The 19721-nt window shown below is 42.5% G+C and overlaps 1 protein-coding gene across 6 annotated transcripts in view; it reads left to right on the forward strand.

Moving 5' to 3' along the window:
* Window positions 1–19721, forward strand: part of PARD3B (par-3 family cell polarity regulator beta) — a 926479-nt gene that overhangs the window by 464168 nt on the left and 442590 nt on the right. The window lies entirely within an intron of this gene.

The raw sequence follows: 19721 nt of genomic DNA on the forward strand, positions 1-19721 counted from the left end.
AGTTTAAAAAAAAAGTATTGCATGTTTTTTGCTGTAATAGGATCAAACCAAGAGGCTGAAGACTTCAGGCCCACTGCATCTTATTTCTTGATGTGGTCATTAACCATGTAAATACTTGCTTGAAGAACGTTCACATGGTTTTTCGAAGCATTTCTATGTTTTCTTCAAGCCCCCATTGACTTCAGTGTGAGTTTCTTAGTGGAACTTTTCTGAAAAATTAATGCTGCTGTTTTAGGCAATTCTCTTAGATATCAATTGGAGCTGGAAACCATATGTTTTTGAGGTGATGATTAGACATTTTTTAAGAGTTCTGCTTATTCCTATTTAGATAAACAGAACTGTTGTTGAGTTGAAATGTCTGCAACAAATCTTCCATGTTTCATGGTGGAGCCATGTGTGAACAGAATAAATACAGCAGACGCTGGATTACTGTGTAAGGGCCCGTTCACACTGCGGAATTGGTGCCGACATTCCATGCAGAACCCCCGCACGCGTACGCGACGCTGAAACTTGGCTGCTATGTGTTTGAATGGGAGGGCTTGCGCGCATCTCCACTCGAAGAATGTCAATTGACAATTGATTTTCGGTGCCGATTCCGTAGTGTGAACAGGCCCTAAAAGTGACAAGTTGCATCCCCCTCAAATGAAAACAGATTTATATGTGTATATGGCAATGATGTTTGGGTTTGGAAGAGGTGTGGCATAGGCTGGTTAGTGGTGGTGACATCACTTAGGAGGTGAAGTTATAAATCCAACCATGCTTCCTGAAACAGCAGACCCTTGAGGTTGACTGGTATTCAACTACATGGGAAGATTTGAACAATTGGGAATGATCTATCACTGCCTACTTCTCAGTAGTATAGTCAATATGGTTCTTGCTATCTAGATACAATAACAATGTCTTTATATCACTTGTCTTAGTGAATTTGGCTGGGGAAAAGAGGGCAGGGCCTAACTTAGGACCTGCATACTCATATGCCGGTCATTATAAACCCTCCCCCCCCTATATTTAGAAGACACCCTCAGGTATATCATTATACGATTTATTGTTGACCACTGAGAACAGACAATGAATATACTATAAACTACCAAACAGCAAGCGGTGGACTGGATATTCAGCATTAGGATACTGCCCTAAGGCTCAGAAGGATGCAGCTTAGTTACATGACTCCTTGAGAAGTGACTTGTCATAGGATTAAATGGGTTAACCAGCGCTACAAAAACATGGCCACTTTTACCCCACCCTTGTCTCCAGTTTAGGTGCGGTTTGCAATTAAGCTTCATTTACTTCAATGGAACTGACTTTCAAACCCCACTCAATCTGGAGACAAGAGTGGTGCAAAAGTGGCCATGTTTTTGTAGCGCTGGATAACCCTTTTAAGGAAGTATACTCTAGCAGATGTAACTACCACTGATAGAAAGTGCTACATTGTTCAAATACACAGTACTGTACCTTTAACTATCTTAATGAGTATATAATGATAGTCAAATTTGATGAATAGTTCATGAAGAAAATTTGTTCACGCTGCCCTCCCCCCCCCCCCCACACACACACACACAATGGCTATGCGTGTTCCTCCATGTACAGTATCTATAATTTTTTACTCTAGATTTATCAAGAGGCACAAATCCAGGAAAATTCTAAATAAGTGTGGCAGCAAAACATCGGCTCTTGATATATGGGCCCAATAATGTTTCAGTGTATTGATTATTATCTCTGGTTAATCCAATGGAACCTTGATAAAAAATAAAAATAAAAAAAGATGCTTTCAAGAACATTTGTCAGTCCAAAATTTTTCATGCTATTGTGTATATAGAAATAATAATACAAACGTACAGTGCACATTAACCTATTAATGCTTACATAGCTATTTTATAGATTAAGACTGCAACAGCCTCTGAAAATGTTATATGTTGGCTGTGGAGTAGGACTATTTCTCCACAAGAACAAGCGGTGCCAGAATCAGCATGAATTGTTCCCCACAGCCACCGTTCAGTATTTGCATACAAGATGTGGAGGTATTTTATACTGTCTCCTAGGAGGAGGGAGCGCTGAAGGACTTAGATCTTTTAGGTCATACACAGTGCACAAGGCTCTATGTAAAACTGCCTTTATCATAGAAATGACAGACTCTCTTTAAAGTCTAATTCAATAATCCTTCATTTCAATAAGGGAATCTGGCAGAATACCAAAGTAGACCATATGAACCCAAACTATCCACAGGAAAACCCAAAGACAAAACTATTAAATTTCTTCACAACAGAACAAAGTGCGATGACAAAAGTGGGAGGCTTGTGTGTTTTCCTTATACAGTAGGATTGAGCTTCTTATAGCAGGTCTTCCGATCGTCTTCATCTTACATAAAAACCCTTTTTCTAGTCATTTGGAATGTGCATTCAGCTGGTTTAAAGGCTACATCCTAATTGTGTGTCATATGCTCCATTCTTGCTGGTAATAGCGTTTATATTTCCATGTGCCAGATAAAGGTTTGTGAAGCGTGCTAGCAATGCAATCCGTTGCAGACTGTTGACTGAGATTGCATGTAACTTTCTAATGTTAGAGCTGTTTGAATGGGAGCCAAAGCCTTTATACAGATTTATAATACTATGGTAATATGAAATTTTACACACCATACTGAACTTTTGTAGCTTTAAGAAAAAAAAAATCAAAGGCCCATATATAAGACACACAATGCCTATGGTTAAATTTTGTTATCAGACGGACAGGCCAGCCATGAATATAAAGGGAGGGATTTATTAAACCAAGTATACTATTGGCAATACTCCTATTCAGTGTACATATATGTAGCAAAAACATGGTGCATCTCTTTAATAACCTTGGCACAATTTATTACCACTCTTAAAGTAAATGTATCTATAAATATATATATATATATATATATATATATATTTTTTTTTTTTTAAGATTAGTGCCAAATACGGGAATTTGTTCTTTATTAATCTGTTTCTATTTCCTGACTGTAAATTTAATTTCTTTATTAATACATTATTATGGGGGCTGCCATCTTGCCTGAGCTGTTATTAACAGCATTTTGAGATATGCTTTACAGCAAACTCCATGGGCAAAGGAATAATAGACTGAGCCTGACCCTTTTTACAACAATAGGTGCATTTTCCAATCTTTGACCTATCCAGAGGTAATTTTAAAGGGGATGGGAGGCTGAGCTGTCAACTTAAGCTTTTTGTCTTATCTACTGTATATAGTGGTGTAAGGGCCCTATTATTAGAAAAATCGTTAGATCGTTTGGATTTGAACGATAATCTTTTAGTGTAATAGACAACGATTAAACGACCAACGAGAATCTTGGTCGTTTGATAGAATTTGGAATTATTTAATGGTTGATCATTTGCAAATCGTTCACATGTAATAAGACGTCGTTCAGTCGTTCACAGTAGCGACGAACGCAATAGCAACGACAAGACAACCGCAAGAAGTAACTATCATCCTTCTGTGTAATTGGGTGAACGATTTCAGGTTGTTCACCATAGCGGTTGTTCAAGATAAGAAAAACTTGTTTTCTATTAAACGTTATATTGATGTGTCTATATTATGTATTAACGTATCTGTGCAGTTCTGCCACACTGGTAGCTGATAGAAATCCAAGAAGTGAAAAAAAAAAAAAATTGCCTCTGTGCCAATTCACATTGTCTCCTGCTCCTTCTGTTCTCCCCCTTAGGAGACAAATCTTCCATGCCTTTGTCTCACATTGTGTGTGTTTGCTGAGGACAGGCTGATGATGCAGACAGGGAGCAGGGGTTTGATGTCACAGGAGGCTTGGCTGGATCCCCCAATCCCCTAATTGATCCCCCCCAAACAAGTGGGTTTTTGGTAGTTTTTTAAAGCTGGGATTGACAGGTTAGTAATGGTATATGCTTCTGCAGAAGTTTCTTTTTTTTAACCTTTACCTGGAGTTCCCCTTTAATGTAATCCTGTATGTGATGAGAAAGATGAGACAGCTGGAAAGTGATCTGTACAGAACAGAAGTATCAGTGGTCAGGATGCAAGATAAGTTTTATTCATATAATTCATAATATAGATGGTAAAATGGAAAGTTAGAAAATATACCAAAAATGCCTTAAAATATAAATATTTAAACAATAAAACATCCCCGGTAATCACATCTTTTTAATGCCAAATTATGAATAAAAGGTGTTGCTTATATATAATAATCTAGCACACAACATGAACTGCTTTATTTTGTTCTCAGTGTCTCTTTAATTTCTGCAGGATATGTAGCTGCATGGGCTACCATACAATGACAAACCCATGCAAAGAAAAATATCTAAGTTTTTTTTTCTTTCTATTTGCCAATTCAAAGGAATTGATGGAGTAAGGTTTATGAATAATAACATTAAATGAGAGTCCCATCTCTATCATGATTTACTGTAATGTTATCAATTAAGGCTATTTTGTTGAAAGCATTGTATTCTCTTTTATCTTGGCTATGGATTTTTTTTCTACCACATGATACAAGTAGTTTAGAGCATATTGGCTCTCTGCTGCTCCATTAATGTTTCTGCTGCCAGACTTAACCCCATTGTGTATTCTCTGCTCTAGATGTACTTTGCCCTCTCTTAGGTTCAAGCTTTTACCTTTACTCCAGGTTGCCCCTTTAGCCAGTAATAATTTTGGCTAGTGTATTACTTTCCTGTTGTATACCTCACCTTTCTCCACAGCCCCTCCTATCTTTGTTCTGTTCATCCTTTTATCCCTTATCCTTTATCTTAACCATTTGCAACATATGTGATGCCAACAAAGAAGCTGCTGCAGGGAATCTCAAAGCTCCTGCCATATGGAGGCAGTGATGTGTCTAGATAGGATGTCTGAATGATGTATTTATTCTTGACCTGCTGTCTCGGTTCTAAACACAAAGCCGCAGTCCATCTTCTGCTCATTCAGTCTTACAAGGGGCTTCCTTCAAGATGCCTCGGTGAGAGATACAGTGATGAAATCATTTTATTAGGTCTCCGAGTTGGTAACGTTAGAGGAAAGGCGTGCTCGGTCTGTGGCTGTCGCTCATAAAAGCAGCTAATGGTAGCTGTGCACAGACCTGCTCGCTGGCTCCCATCAGCCCCTCCTGTGAACAGCCCCAGTGCCAAACCGAAGGCCCAGTGCCCCTAATCATTTTGCAAGACCTGTTTTCTAATTAAATAATTTCAAATCAGCTCTTTTCCAGAACTATCTAATGGGAATCTTGATTTAATACCCTCCTTAAGATACGCGGCTCGAAAATCTTTCATCTATTAACCCTTAAGAGACATCCTTCTCTAGCATTTCTTGTCCCCATCACGTTATTCTGAGGATGTAAACTGCAAACAAAGAGTATAACTGAACTGAATAGGTTTTGCTTGCGGATGAAAGTAATCCGTTAAAGATATTCTCCTATAATTCACATAGCTTTCATGTCAGGGCTGGTGATTGTAAAGCTGTGGCTGCAATAATTCTCATCTTTACAGCAGCTCCAATCCCAGATCAAAATACACAGAACAGCACAGGTCATAGCAATGCCCGTCCTGTGCAGAATATTAAAATCATATTTAAGATCTCTGTTTGTCTATCGTATAGAAGGATTAAAGTGGAGTCCAGTTCTCAGCATGTAGTCAGCTGTGGCTATATATATATATATATATATATATATATATATATATATATATATATATATAATGTTTTGTTTTGTTTTTTCAATTGTTTTTCCTAGCTGGTTACTTTATTACAGTTCATGTTTGGTAGAAAAAAAAAATTTGTATGTGGTATGTAAAATTATTTATTAGGTTCTTAAGAGCATGCCGTGGTCTGAAGGCAATAAGTTTCTGTAATGGAAAAGAAATTATTTAGTAAGAGCAGCCATATACTCCCTCTGCTTATTCTGTGAACCCATTTCATTACTGCCGCACGCTTCTAATAATGTAATCAATATCTTATAACTGTGGTTAAAAAGCTATCAGTCAGAAAATGATTGATTTATTAAGGACCCAGCAGCCTGTTCACCAATAGCATATACAGTACTGACCAAGCACTGATGATACTATGTAAAGACACTGGACTAAATTTATCTGTGCATTTATACCAGTTTTGGGGTCAAACACCATATTTATGTAAAAAAAAAAAAAAAAAAAAAAAAAGGTTTTCCCACTGCCGCTACTTTAATTAAGCCTAATAAAGATAGTCACAATACTTTGGGCTTAAAGAACAACTCCGGCGGGACCCCCCCACCCAAAAAAAAAACACAGACACACACAGACACCATACTCACCATCCCTCCGGTGACGACCGCCACTCCATTCGCCCGCCGTACGCCTCACCGTCACCTGCGTCCGCCGTCCAGCGATGCCTCTTACTTCTGGGTCCATGAGAGAGAAAAGGCTGCCAGTGCGCTTGCGCATCGGCAGCCTTTTCATTGGCTGGAGCACATCACATGGCTTCCAGCAAGCTCAGTCAATCAGGGCTGAGCAAGCTGGAAACCATGTGATGCGCTCCAGCCAATGAAAAGGCTGCTGGTGCGCATGTGCACCAGCAGCCTTTTCTCTCCCATTCACTTTCAATGAAGACGCCGAGAAGGAAGAAGACCCGGACCGCCCCCCGGCTCTGACGTCGTTGTCACCAAATGCCGCCCGGGAGAAGAGGACCGTGACGATCGTAATAGGTAATGTATACATTCTTTAACTTCTGGGGGGGGGGGGCAGGGGGGAGGAAAGTGGGGGAAGGGGGCCAGACCGGGCATTTAACCACATTACAAAGTTATACAACTTTGTAATGTGTGTTAAAAAAGCCTTTAAGAATTCAATCAGCGATGCAAGGAACTTCACCTGGAGACAAGCAAGGAAAACAAATGTCCGAAAAGAGAGATATTCCAGCATAACGTCCAATTATAAAATTCAAGGCTTTATTCAATAGAAAACCATAAAATGACAGACAAGGCGCAGTCTCACTCATTCAATAGATTTTTTTCAGCCAGCTGTGAAAACACAATATTTATTAGGCATCAGAACATTGGGGACCCCACCACTGGTATCCCCACAATCGCATAAACATGGGTCCCGTGTCCTTTGTTTGAGTGAAATAATGTTGCAGCACGCTTCCTGTTTTTTCAATCAATCCTACAGAGTTGAATGTAATAGCCAAGTACAGCATGGCGTCAGTCCCATAAAATTGAATGAAGCACAGCCAACATGCCTGACTTTGACCAGTTCAAACAGTAGACATGGAAGCCTTTTCCTGTGACCATTGATGACCCATTGGGGTCAAATAAATAGTACCTACATTATGAATAAAGGTTTTTGTTTTTTTCTCGGAAAAATAATTTAAAACTAATTTAATAACTGTATTAGTAAATATTTATCAAATACTTTGTTAAATGATTATCTGGTGAGCAACTTTTTTTTTTCCCCCCCTTTTAATTTGTGCTTATGGACACTACCCCCAACCCCCCAGCACCGTGCAATAGCCTGGATCCTCAGTGTGCAGCACTTTTCAGAATTGGGGTTGACGCGAGACATGGCTTGCTCAGCCAATCGCTGGTAACAGTGATGCTGTCATCACCAACTGATTGGATGAGTGGGCAATGGCTCATGCTGACCTCAATCCCAGAAGTGCTGGGCGTTGGGCACTGGGGCAATGGCGAAGGAGTGTGGGCAGTATGTGTCTTTTTTTTCTAACCTGCCTGAGCACCAATAGTGGATTATAATAGGGGGGCCCATGACCACCCAAAAAGACTTATACTTTCAGTGGTGTGCTGTCTCCTGGCTACAATTCCACCATGATTTGCAAAAAATCACTGTTTTTTTATGGCAATTTTGCACAAAACAGGACATCATGACATTATCTGTCTTGTACTATGAACACCACGCTAGTGCTGCCATAGTTACAGTGAGGTGGGGGGGGCCCAGGCTTGGTGAACAGCCCGGGGCCTATGGTAAAGTTAATCCGCCTCTGCTGAGCACAAATGGAAAAAGAAAACAAAACACACACACACACACACACACACAAAACACTCTAGCTGATTAACCCTTGAACTAAAGTGTAATCCCCCTATTAACTTCAGCTAAAATAACACATGTATATGGTTAAGATTGTGGCATTAGATCAACACCCTCTGTGTATTAGAAATAATAACTACAACCCACCACTGCCTGTCATGTTGCATTTTCTGCATCGATCTCGAAAGTGGCAATAACATAGCAGTTTCCCTAGCTTTTTTTTTTTTTTTTTTTTTTTTTTTGGGGGGGGGGGGGGGGGGGGGTCGTGTCTGCAATATTAAGAGCAGATGTCCAAACCAAATATTTCCTATTACACTGAGATTGAAGTTGGAGCTTCACACCACGGCCATGTGCACCTCTGTGAAAATCCTAACACCTTCTCCTCAGGAAATACATGTTCTGCTGGATAATATTTTACTCGAACAAGGGAATAACTAGCAGCATACAAGCACAGTCCACACCTTCTAACTTACTAAATTAAATGAATGTGTACATTATATGGCTATCAGTTGTGATTTAATTATATACATTGATATTTTTGATCAAATTCCATAATTTCAGTAAAACACATTTTTGCTTTTCTTGTAGTTACTGTATTGCCAAGAAGTATTCCTAAAATAACAAAAGAGTTAATGAGTAGTTATTACTCCATTCAACAAAACAGTGCCAAGGAGACAGTTAAAAAAACAGGAGGTGGAGAGGGAGCTATGAGTGAAGGAACAGACAATCACCTAATTGAAACAGACAATCACTTAGTAAAAACAATATGTGCACATGCTGGCTGGAATAATAGGTAAAGAAAACAGTATTTAATTAGGCAGTTGCAGAGACAAAGTGAAGTCTGCCGTCTTCTTCATCGAATTATACACTACTCTCAGCTATTTACATGCAAAAGACCCCTCATCTATATTTGATTAAAATTTCAGCTCAAAGTTAATATGCAGAAAGGACAGATAGGAGCATTAAGGAGTTCGCAGTTGAAACTTTAAGATACACTATTTGTATGACTATTTCTCATTGTGCAGAGGTATACCTACAATCGGAACATTATAAAATACATAAGATGGTTTAGTTCGCTGGCCTCTTTAGGCTGGAGATCAAGTTGCTCAGTCCTTCTAGAGCAGGGGTACTCAACAACTTTTAGTGAAGGTCCACTTACCGGGGTCTATTGTCAGGTGAAGGTCCGAGCTGAACATCAGTAGGAAACGTGTTTTGTTACTTTTCACAAACGTTGTTCAACTATTTACATACAGAATTGATGCTTATTAGTGGGAAAACTGTCATTTTCTCTCTCACCAGCCCTTTGAAATTAGGTGCACAGGGGTTGACTGCCCTAGTAGTATATAGCCCCCTTGTGCGCTCTCTCCCCCAGTAGTATATAGCCCCCCTGTGCTCTCTCCCCCTCTATATATCCCCCCTGTGCTCTCTCCCCCTGTATATAGCCCCCCTGTGCTCTCTCCCCCTGTATATAGCCCCCCCTGTGCTCTCTCCCAGTATATAGCCCCCCCCTGTGCTCTCTCCCAGTATATAGCCCCCCTGTGCTCTCTCCCCCTGTATATAGCCCCCCCTGTGCTCTCTCCCAGTATATAGCCCCCCTGTGCTCTCTCCCAGCATAAAGCCCCCTGTGCTCTCTCCCAGTATATAGCCCCCCCCCCTGTGCTTTCTCCCCCCTCTCCCCCTGTATATAGCCCCCCTGTGCTTTCTCCCCCTGTATATAGCACCCCTATGCTCTATCACCCAGTATATAGCCCCCATGTGCTCTCTCTGCCTGTATTTAGCCGCCCTGTGCTCTCTCCCCCTGTATATAGCCCCACCTGTGCTTTCTCCCCCTGTGCTCTCTCCCCCTGTAGTATATAGCTCCCCTGTGCTATCTCCCCCTGTATATAGCCCCCCTGTGCTTTCTCCCCCTGTATATAGCCCCCCTTTGCTCTCTCCCCCAGTATATAGCCCCCCTGTGCTCTCTCCCCCTGTATTTAGCCCCCCTGTGCTCTCTCCCCCTGTATATAGCCCCACCTGTGCTTTCTCCCCCTGTGCTCTCTCCCCCTGTAGTATATAGCTCCCCTGTGCTATCTCCCCCTGTATATAGCCCCCCTGTGCTCTCTCCCTCTGTATATAGCCCCCCTGTGCTCTCTCCCCCAGTATATAGCCCCCCTGTGCTCTCTCCCCCTGTATATAGCCCCCCTGTGCTCTTTCCCCCTGTATATAGCCCCACCTGTGCTTTCTCCCCCTGTGCTCTCTCCCCCTGTAGTATATAGCCCCCCTGTGCTCTCTCCCCCTGTATATAGCCCCCCTGTGCTCTCTCCCTCTGTATATAGCCCCCCTGTGCTCTCTCTCCCCCTGTATATAGCCCCCCGTGCGCTGTCCCATTGTATATAGCCCCCCCTGTGGGCTCTCCCCCTGTATATAGCCCCCCTGTGGGCTCTCCCCCTGTATATAGCCCCCCTGTGGGCTCTACCCCTGTATATAGCCCCCCTGTGGGCTCTCTCCCCCTGTATATAGCACCCTGTGGGCTCTTCCCCTGTATATAGCCCCCCTGTGCTCTCTCTCCCCCTGTATATAGCCCCCTGTGCGCTGTCCCATTGTATATAGCCACCCTGTGCTCTCTCTCCCCCTGTATATAGCCACCCTGTGCTCTCTCTCCCCCTGTATATAGCCCCCCGTGCGCTGTCCCATTGTATATAGCCCCCTCTGTGGGCTCTCCCCATGTATATAGCCCCCTGTGGGTTCTCCCCCTGTATATAGCCCCCTGTACGCTCTCCCCCTGTATATAGCCCCCCTGTGCGCTCCCCCCTCCCATATAGCATTAAAAAAAAAAAAAAAAAAAAAAAAAAGCACTTTACTCACCTAAGTCCTACGCGTCCTCTTCTCCTTCTCCTGTGGCCGCACTGCAGCGGTCACTAGAGGCCGCTCTCCCTGCCGGCGCAGGAACGTCACTTGAGCGCCGACACCAGAGGGGGAGCGCGGCCTCTAGTGACCGCTGTGGCCATTGAGAGGTGACTGACAGGGAGGGAGGGACCGGGGTCCGGACAGCTGGCTGCCGCGGTCCGGGTTTGGACCGCGGTCCGCCAGTTGAGGACCCCTGTTCTAGAGGAACACAGTTGTAAGTTGTGTACCCAATGCATTATTTATATTGTTGTTTGCAACCACATATCTCACAATATTAAAACCATTAAAACCGTCTATTGTATAGGTTGTATATCCCCCCCCCCCCATTGTGCTACCAAAACACCTCTGACCCACTAAAGGATAACGATCAGGAGGTTAGGTGAATATAACCTGCTGTTAGCTTCCAATTGCTCACGGGGCGCTGAGGATGTAGGTAAACCTCTTATTTATCCTCAGCATCATTTCCGTGCAGTTTGTAGTGTAATCCTGTGTCCGCTAAGGCCTTTTGGAGCACTGGGGATGAGGCTACCACCCCAAGAGCACTAATCTGTCCCGCCCCAAGCCATCCTGCTTCCCAGATAATTATAGAAGTGGCAGTCCAGTTAGGGCCGGACCAGCGCTCTGAGGGCAGTTGCCCTGTCCCCCAGTGCTCCAAACGGCCATACCAGATGCAGGATTACACTTCAAACTGCGCAGAAACAGTGACAAGGATAAAGGTGGGAGATTTACCTTCATCCTCAGCGCGCCCATGCACAATAGGGAGCTATCAGAAGGTTAGATTTATCTAAACTACTAATAGTTTCCCTTTAAGGCTCCTAAAGAAAAGTGAAGCTGTTTTGTGGTCTCTGGCCTCCATGAAAGAGACTTGTTTTTCAGGAAGATGAAGAAATTAAGGGCCCATTCACATTACAGAATCAGCATCGGTATTCTGTGCCAAATCCTGCCTTCTATCTGTTTAAATGGGAGGGCTCTTGCGCCTCTGTTCTCCACGCCTCTCCACTCAAAGAATTGACGTGTTAATTGTTGCAGTATGGCTGCTGAAAGAGGCTGCTGCCATTAGGGAATATCTTTGCTATGAAGAGGTTTACCTGGTCTGAAACAAAGTTTGGGTAGCTAATACTATCAGTGTTGTATGTATGTCAAGGCCCAAGGTCTCCCAGCAGAACATTGCCCATAGCATCACACTACCTCTCCCGGCTTGCCTTTGTCCCATATTGCATGCTCTTGAAACCTCTTCTTTGGATAAGCAACGCATTTGCACTTAGTTGTTTGCATGATATAAAAGAAAATATGATTCATCAAAACAAGTTGCTTTGTGTCCCATTGTAGATGCTTTCATGCCCATTGCAGGTGATTTTGGCAATGGGCAGGGGCATCATGGGTAATTTGATCAGTCTGCAGCTATCAAGGCCCATACATAGCAAGCAGCAAGGTGTTGTGTGTTCTGACAGATCTCATGACTCTATTGTCTTTCTTGGACCACATTTTTCTAGGCGCTAAACGCTGCATACTGGGAACCACTCACAAGACCTGTCGTCTTGGCCCTGTTCTGACCCAGCCATCTTATGATTGCAGTTTGGTAATAGTCACTTTGACAGATGTTCTCGCGTCACATACTACTTTAATTTTGGACTGGTAGACTAAGTTTGTACTATAGAATTTTTCCTTCTAGTCAAAATATAGTCAACTTTTGTACAGTTGGCAAGTTACAGCATCCATTATAGCAGTTTTAGTGCTAATGTCATCATGAGGTCCATGAAGCTTGGAAGGTATACATGGTCCATACTTACTATATTTTTGTCTTTTTCCCCTACCCTTTCTATGTTGTTCCTTTTGTTTTACACTAAATCCAGTGTAGTGTCGGATCTGGGGGGAGGAATGGGGAGTTAGTAATGCTACAAAAATCAGATAAGACATTACTATTTTAAAACAAAAGCATAGCGTTTCAGTACAGCATCCTGAGGGATCTCTTTATGTGAAGTTTTCAAGCATTGCTTGGAGACTCACTCTATCATACCATTCACTAGTGGTGATTGCAATTAGGAGTGATCTGCAGCTGCAGTAGGACAACCAGGGGAATCCAAATCCCTCTGCTACCCTGCAGCCAGAAAGAAGTTGTAGACCATGTAAGACATTCTGTAGCCTTCGCTCAACAGCAAACCTTAAGCTGTTATAAGATGTTGGCAGCCTACAAGAGGCAACTAAAAGAAATATCATTTTTCTAGCTGCAGGCTGAGAAAGTATGCTAGACAATTGTCAAATCACAATTCTATAATAATATGGTCCCAGCGAGATCAGGAACGAGAACAGGGCTGCCAGTCATGTAGCCCCAAATTTAAAGGGGAAATCCAGGACTGGGAGAAGCATGGCTACCTTCTAAGATTGTGTGTGGTATTGCAGTTGAGCTCCATTTATTTCAATGGCACTAAACTGCAAAATCACACCTAAACTAAGGAGAAGAGTGGTGCCGTTTCTGGAAGAAAGTGTCTGTGTTTTTCTAAGCGTGCACAACCCCTTTAGTTGAAAACTATGAGAGAGAATCTCCTGGGTGTAATTTAAACACAGCAAATACTCTGCAGTTTTAAAGGGGTTATCTAAGAAAAACATTTTTCTTTTAGAATATTGCTCGGAAATGGGGATTAGTAAACCACAGCCCCTGTCTTTCAGAAACAGGACCAGTCCTCAGTTTGTTTGTGGAATCTGTGAGGATGATGGTGGTGGGGAAGCAAGGAAGGTAAGTACAGGATATTGTAACTACTTAAAGGGGTACTTCAGTGATTATTTTTCTTCATTAAATCTTCTTCAGTGTCAGAAAGTTAGACAGATTTGTAAATTATTTTGATGTAAAAAAAAGTACTTCCAGTACTTTTCATCTGCTGTTTGCCTTGCAGGAAGTGGTGTTTTCTTTCTCGTCTGACACAGTGCTATCTGCTGCCACCTCTGTCTGTAACAGGTACTGACCAGAGCAGCAGCAAACTCCACAGAAAATCTCTCCTGCTCTGCACAGTTCCAAAGAGCAACGTGTCAGCCTGGAAAGAAAATAACACATTCTGCAATACATCCGCTGATAAGTACTAGAAGATGTGAAACTTTTAAAGTAATTTACAAATCTGTATGACTTTTTGACACTAGTTTATCTGAAAACAGATCTGCCGGAGTACCCCTTTAACCCCTAGACGACCCTGGACGTAGGGTTACGTCATGGAAGTCTGTCCCCAGACGACCCATGACGTAACCTTACGTCATGGGTGTTATTCCCGCTATGAAGCGCGCTCCGGAGCGGAGCGCGCTTCATAGGAGGTGGGGGCCGGCTGCAGTGAGCAGCCGGGACCTCACCGGTAATGACACGCTGCAGCGATCGCGCTGCCGCGTGTCATTAACCCCTTAAACGCCGCGATCGCGGCGCGACCGCAGCGTTTAAGTGTAAGTGACAGGGGGAGTCCCCTGTCACTTACCGATCGGGACCCCCGCAGTGTGACTGCGGGGGTCCCGATCGTTGAAACGGACTGCTGGAGGTCTCTTACCTGCCTCCATGCGGTCCGATCGGCGATCTGCTACACTGAGCCTGCACAGGCAGGCTCAATGAGCAGAGCGCCGATAACACTGATCAATGCTATGCCTATGGCATAGCATTCATCAGTGTATAAATCAAAGTAATGTATGTACAAGTCCCCCAAAGGGACTTCAAAAGTGTAAAAAAAAAAAAGTTCAAAACACTAACACACTACCCCAAAACCCCTCCCCCAATAAAAGTCTAAATCACCCCCCTTTCCCATTATATAAATAAAACATATAAAAATGAATAAATAGATAAACATATAATATACCGTAGCGTGCGTAATTGTCCGATCTATTAAAATATAACAAGCGTCATTGCGACCGGTAAACGGCGTACACGAAAAGAGGGGAAAAAGTGCGCAGATTACCGATTTTATGTTACATTATATATTAAAAAAAATTAATAAAAAGTGATCAAAACGTCCGATCTTCACAAATATGGTATTAATAAAAACTAGAGATCATGGCGGAAAAAATGACACCCCATACAGCCCCATAGGTGAAAAAATAAAACCGTTATAAGCGTCACAATAGGCCCATTTTATTAATATTTAATTGCCAAAAAAAAGGATTTCATAAAAAAAAAAATATATAACATTAGAGAATCTGTGTAACCTGCATATGGTTGTGTTCGGACTGACCTATAGAATAATTATATCATGTCACTGTTACCATATATTTCATTACGTAGACACAGGAACCCCCCAAACGTTACCATATAGCATTCTTTCTTACGATTTCACCAATTTATATCTTCATAAATAATATATTTGGAATTCTATCATACATGTTATGGTAAAATGAATGACGCCATTACACAGTACAACTATTCCTGTAACAAACAAGCACTTACATGGCCCTGTAGATAGAAAACTGAGAGTGCTAGAGCTCTTAGAAGGGGAGGAGGGAAAAACGAAAGCACTAAGATCAAAATTTGCGCGGTCCACTGGGTCATTTTGGGCCTGGTCCTCAAAGGGTTAAGCAATTTCAATATAAATTATCTTATAAGTTGATAACTTGATCTGTTAGTCAATCCGGCTGCGTTACTTGTTATTTTTATCTTCTACATGAGGGTTGGGCACCCCTCAGCCCTCCAGCTGTTGCAAAATGACCATTCCCACCATGTCTGGACAGCCAAAGCTTTGCCTCCTGTCCTACATTAATACTTCAAGTATCAGTTCACAAAGTTCTCTTTTATCTGAACACCCCCCCCCCCCCTCAGCTGCGTGCTGGTGCATATGATGCAGGTGATAGGTGTCCCACGGCACGGTTCTGGTCCTGCGGCGCCTTTCAAAATCCAGCGTGCGCTCCTGTGACCCCTCTTCTGTCTCCTGTGATTGTCCGGAAGTCACGCTTTCCAATGCATTCTCTATAGAAGAGCGTGACTTCCGGTATTCAATCACGGGAGACAGAAGAGGGGTCACATGAGCCCGCTGGATTTTAACGGTGCCGCAGGACACCGATCACCTGTGGTGAGTATACTGCTTCTTTAAAATTCTAATTTTTTAAGCCTCTTGTAACTTCTGGTGAACCCACTTTAAGTTCCACTTGAGCCTTTTTCTTCATGTCTGTATTCTGGTAGACCAATAATTGTCTCTCATTTATTACCTTAAATAGTTTTATCATAACCCCAGTAACTCTTAGCTGTGGAATAGACTGCTTCATTTATGGTATAAATTTGTTGACCTTTTCAAGAAATGATTCCAATATTATGCGTGGTAAAAATCTACTCGGATCAGGCTCCAGCTCCATGACGCTGCATAGTAATTTTCTCCAAATCTGAAGATGAGCGATTCCGTTTTGTATACAAAAATGTTCACAGCTGCATCATTTCTACCCAAATCATGATATGGCCTTTTGTGCCTCAAGGTCATTGCAAATTAACATATAAATAACCCCTCTTAAATCTACATTTATCCTGTTCCATCTCTTGTCTGTCGGTGAAAAGTTATTTTCTTCACTTTGGTTTTATCCAAATAAGTTCTCCATCTGGCTTCATTTTAGAAACATTGAGGATTCAGAGATATACGCAGCTCTAATTGAGTCTTTCAATAACATATTCTTTAGGTTCCCCCCCCCTGATTTATTGTGAATTTTGTCAATTGCACTTAAAAAAGCTTTCCGTATCATAAGCCCGCGCGCCATCTGCATGGCATGTAGTCTGCTGTAAAATATGATGCCAGGATTAAAAGCCAAGCCGCCTACTTGCAGTAGATTTTATTGTTATTTTAAATTTGACACCCTTCTGTTTTCCTTTTTCTCCATCAAAAATAATTTTGGGGTTGTGTTAAGCTGCGTATCGACATCACACATATAAATTTAACTCCAATTGATTTAGCTGCAGGAATTAGCTGTTGATATATGCTGCTAAGCAGTAAAGGTTAGAGAAAATGCACTCAGTAGTTCAGGCTCCTGTGTTTTTGTCTGTTTTTGTATTGATTCATCTGTATATTAAAAATCAACAGCATCAAACATTCATTTACTGTAAAGTGGATGAAAACCCCCATGCAAGTTTTCTTAGAAATTACTGTCACTTAACTAATCAGTACTTATAGGCCAGATCCACTTGGGAGGATTAGGAAGTCATGTATACCTGCTGAGAGATGAAAGGGTCTCCAGTGGGGTTACTGTCAGAATAGTTACATAAGATGATCTATTTCTCCTGATCTGTTATTATTACTGATCATAATACTACTGTCTCCTCTTCTACCTGCAAGTCCCTGGGTTGTTCATTTCTATACAGTGACAACTATAATGAATGGCTGCCATTACCTCCCTGAACATTGTTGTGATCCATCTTTCCCTGACTTCTGAATAGAAATAGATGTTTGCTTATGCATTGACTGTATCTTCCTTTCTGATATCATTGCATTACTGGGCAACATTGCTTTTCTGCAGTCTGGAAAAGCTAGCGGAATGCACATAGAGGAGCTATAATGGCAGCCTGCACCTCTGGCAACCTGGCCTGTTGGTAGAGTGGGGGTCTGGAAACCCATCTTTAAAGGGGTACTCCAGCGAAAAGCTTTTTCCCAGTAACTGAAACACATTACAAAGTTATATAACTTTGTAATATGCTTCAATTACCTATCTGCCCCCCTTCCCTATCTTTTTCCCCCTCAATCCCCCACCAGGAAGTGAAGTAAACTCATTCTTACCTAATGACCCAAGGAAGCCACTTTGTGACAATGACATAATCAAGAGGGAGGCGGGTCTAAGCCCTGTTAAGCCAGCCTCCATTTGTCAGATTACACAGGTTGCTCAGCTCTCATTGGCTGATTAAGATATAAGCCATATTGCAGTTTTACAGAGTCATTAAGACATCGCAGGAGACAAAGTGCATCATGGAAAAGCCCAAACCAGGAAGTAAAGAAAAAATGAAGCCACCAACTGTAGCTTCAAGGACCTGCAAACAGCAGGAAATTCAAACAGAGACAGACTCCGGAGGGATGGTAAATGTAAAAACTATGTTTGATTGTTGTTTTTTTTATATTAGCGCGAGAGTATCCCTCTAAAGATTCCTGGCTATTTATTTCTCCCTACATTTTAAAGGAGAGAAGTCTTTGGCAATTGCTTTTTCTAAAATGTCCACAGACTTCAATGGGGAAGTAGAGGGAATTGGAACCTGTGCCCTTAAAGGTTAACCCCCCCCCCCCCCCCTCGGGTTAAGCAAAAAATTGCTTGTGCACAGTGTATGATGACATTATACAAGCACTTCTACTGTGGGCCGTAGAGCTGCAGCAGTGCTTGACTGGAAGAGACTGAAGGGTTGTTATGTCTTTTCTTTTACCTCTAAATACCTGCCAACTGCCCCCTGGCAGCTTTTTTTGTCAAACCTTGGAAATCCTCTTTAAAGGGAATCTGTCAGCTGCCAACAGATTAGCATAGCATGTAGGGCTCTTATACACACTATACCTTTTATATTTTCTGTCTGTGCTATATAACTGGAGAAAAACACCTCCAAAGAGTTGGAGAGATGATGCCAAGCCCCTAGTGTGCCTCTCTTCTTCCCCTATCGCCCAGTCCCAGCATGGTTCCCCAGTCAGGACTTGGCTTCCAACGCCGAGCCCTGATTGCAGATCTTGTGCATTTACATACGCCTAGATTTACCATCATGGTACATGCACATGAATTACAGTCAGGATTTAGTGCTGGAAGTCGAGTCCTGACAATTTGTGGAGCGCAGTGCAGATCTAATGCATACAGATTCCAAGAAGTTAAAGGGGAACTATCAGCAGGTTAGACAAATCTAACCTGCTGATATATCCCTATTGAGTCAGCAGACGCCGAGAGGAAGGTATGTCTCTTACCTTCCTCCTCAGTGCCGTTCTGGTGCAGTTAGTTGTGTGCTCCATGGTTCGTTGAGACCCTTAGGAGCACTGGGGCACCCATTATGAGCATTGCCCACCCCCCATAGTGCCGCTCCACTACCTGTCCAGCCCGCCCCTTTGATAGTGATAATAAATGGAGAGGGCGGCCATTTACCCATGGGCCAACCAGGGGTAAAGGACTAAATGCACATGAACGGCTCTGAGGAGGAAGGTAAGAGACATACCTTCTTCCTTGGAGTCTCCTGTGCAATAGGGACATAGCAGGCTAGATTTGATAGCCCCTATTCCCTAAGTGACACCGAAGATGAAGGTATGTCTCTTACCTTAATCCTTAATCCTTGGTGGTGTTCTTGTGCAATTAATTGTTTACTAAATGGTCTGGTAAGACTGTTAGGAGCACTGCCCCGCCCCCGTAGCGCAGATCCATCCCCGGACAGCCCACCCCTTCTAATTATAAACAATGGAGCGGGCCGGCTGGGGTCCGGACAGATCGGCACTGTGAGAGCGGGGCAGTGCCAGTAACAGTCTTACCTGACTGAGGAGTTAATCACTAAGTGCATGGGGACGGTGCCAAGGAGGAAGGTAAGAGACATACCTTCATCCTCAGCGCCTCCTCCCACCTCCCCCCTTTAGCTCTGTACAGTTCACTTAAAACGAGAACAGTATAAATGACAAAAAAAATTAGCAAAGATACCCATATAGTTTACGCTAATTTAAAGTTTTTTAACACTGTGGTTTATTAAGAGAATTTTATTGTAATATTTATATCTTATCATCGTCTAAAATAGAACTTTTTTTTTCTTAGATCAAAACAATGCATTGCTTGCAGGGACTACACTACTACAGTAATTTTAAACATTGTCATTTTGATCCATGATCTCAGGAACAATCCGGATAAATATTTATAAAGCAGGTGAAATAATTCTGTGTGAGATAATATCGCCTCCTGGTG

Source organism: Dendropsophus ebraccatus, chromosome 9, assembly GCF_027789765.1.
Source record: "Dendropsophus ebraccatus isolate aDenEbr1 chromosome 9, aDenEbr1.pat, whole genome shotgun sequence".
Classification (NCBI taxonomy): Eukaryota; Metazoa; Chordata; class Amphibia; order Anura; family Hylidae; genus Dendropsophus; species Dendropsophus ebraccatus.